At 38.5% G+C, this 2,431-nt stretch overlaps 1 pseudogene; it reads left to right on the forward strand.

The window, feature by feature from the left end:
• Positions 1-2,086: 2,086 nt before the first annotated feature.
• On the forward strand, positions 2,087-2,213 carry LOC138399280 (U2 spliceosomal RNA; annotated as a pseudogene).
• Positions 2,214-2,431: the final 218 nt, after the last annotated feature.

Genomic DNA, 2,431 nt, shown 5'->3' on the forward strand with positions numbered 1-2,431 from the left:
ACACATGCCTTACATCTTTCACAAAAATGAACTCAAAATGGATTACAAACCTAGATGTCAAATGTCAAACTAGCCAGGTGCAGTGGCTCCCACCTGTAATCCTAGCCCTTTGAAAGGCAGAGGCAGGAGGATCACTTGAGGCCAGGAGTTTGAGACCAGCCTGGGCAACATAGCGAGACCCCATCTCTACAAAAAAAACTAAAAAATTAGCCACGTGTGGTGGTGCGCACCTGTACTCCTAACTTCCCAGGAGGCTGAGGCAAGAGGATCACTTGAGCCTGGGAGTTTGAGTTTACAGTGAGCTATGATTGTGCCACTGTTCTCCAGCTTGGGCAACAGAGTGAGACACTGTCTCTAAAATAAAGAAAAGTAAAACTAACAAACTCCTAGAAGACAATATAGGAGATAATCTAGATGACCTCAGGCTTGGTGATGACTTTTTAGATATGGCACCAAAGTCATAATCCATGAAATAAAGAATCAATAAGCGGGACTTCATTAAAGATTGCGTTCAGCTCTGAATGCAGCATGGGCACATGGGAATTTACAGCCACGGAGCAGGTGGGGCTCAGTGGACAGGAAATTACTAAGAAGAAACATCAGGGGTGAGGAGGTTTCTGGCTCAACCAACCTCACAGTGCTTCAACCTTGCTGGAGACAGGTAAAGGGGGACCAGACACCATCTGGGGTGTGGTAGGGGGTGAGGCACCCAATTAGATATCAAGGGTGGGTTCTGGCTAAACTGACTTAGCAGGGTTCTTTTTCCGAAACTGGATTTTACAAGGAAGTGCACAGAGGGGCCTCCGAGAAGGTTGAGTAGCCTGACTAAAGTCTGGCCGAGCAAAGAATCTTTATCAACAGAAGTACACAGAATAACTGGGTGTATTTCAGTATGTTTTATTCTAAGTAAGTGGTCTGAGAGCTTCCACAAAAAGGAGGTATGCCATCAATATTTTGGTCTGTTTTATAAAACAAGTCTTTTTTCATATTTTTACTTGTATGTGTACTTTTGACTAATGACAGCCTCCACCAAAATAGAGACACCTGGTGATTGTTAGTGTGCATATGCAATGTATTTATAAAATCTTGCTTTAAATGGGTTGTATCATTTATAACATTTTGTCACACAATCTTATGGCATGCGGATTCTGCTATGTTAAAATTAGATTAAATTAATTGGATTTTAAGCTATTTTGTTAAACAAATTAATGAAGTACATAAGCATTCCTAATACATCTTTTATTTATATTCACATTTATACTCCAGGCTCAAGATCAAGAGTACATATTATATACACACAGACACACATTCACACATAACGCCTTGGCCTTAGATGTGAAAAATCATCTGCTATGGCAAAGGAACACGCCTATTTGAAATTTAAAGAGGTTGGAAATGCAAAATGTTTGTTTTTCTGGAGTAAATAAAAACCCACATGCCCTTGTTCCCTTCAGAATGTGGTAGGAACCCTTTCCACTCAGGCAAAGGCCAAGTGCTCAATAGAAAATGCCAGCAAATCTCATTGTCATGGGATTCTATCCATCTGTAATTCCATTCCCAGAACCAAATACTTTCATCTGTTCCCATGTCTTCCAAAAAATTAGTACCCTTGGTGGTAAAGGAAAACATCTACAGATTGTCATTTCATCTCTGAGAGCCATTCAGAAAGAAAGAGACATACTATACAAGCTGGGGACCGGGAACAGATTGAATTCATTAAAAAGACACAAGCCAAACTGTTCATCTCTGGTAAATGAAAAATTATCACTGTTGTTGTTAAAACCATATGTTCTAGGTAAGAGGACAGGTTTTTGTATTCATTGTGACATTTGTTGTGAGGAATGTTAATGGACTTAATGCTAGTATGTGCTTAGCAGTAATTTGCAAATTTGAAAAGTAACCTAGAGTTCAAAAAATGAGTAAGGAAGATAAAAAACGTCATTGGAGATATTTCTCAATTATCATTGTGTCTGAATGTGAGAGCATAGGTGAAGACCGATGACATTTGTCATTATGTCATAGCTTTAGGTATGCAGATGCAACCTTTAAAAGAGTTTGTTTATTCTTAAAAAAAAAAAAAAGTCTTATCGCTTCTTGGCCTTTTGGCTAAGATCTAGTGTAGTAGGAAAAAAGTCTTAATTTTTTTTAAGCTGCCATACGATGAAATTAGTAGAAACTTTGATTGCTTGACCCAAAGTGATAGTGATTTGTATCTTTCAGCTGAAACTCTGCTCAGTTCCCCACTTTCAGGTTTAAAAAAAAAAACGAAAAACCCACTATTTTATTGATGTATGGCATATGAAGCATACATGAAGTAGAGCAATGTGCATTGCATAGGAAAGTACTCAAATCATTAGTGTTCAGCTGATGAATGTTAACCCAGTGAACACATCCACAATTTATTCTGTTGTTGATGGGTTTTTTGGTTGTC

The sequence above is a fragment of the Eulemur rufifrons genome, chromosome 18 (genome assembly GCF_041146395.1).
Source record: "Eulemur rufifrons isolate Redbay chromosome 18, OSU_ERuf_1, whole genome shotgun sequence".
NCBI lineage: Eukaryota > Metazoa > Chordata > Mammalia > Primates > Lemuridae > Eulemur > Eulemur rufifrons.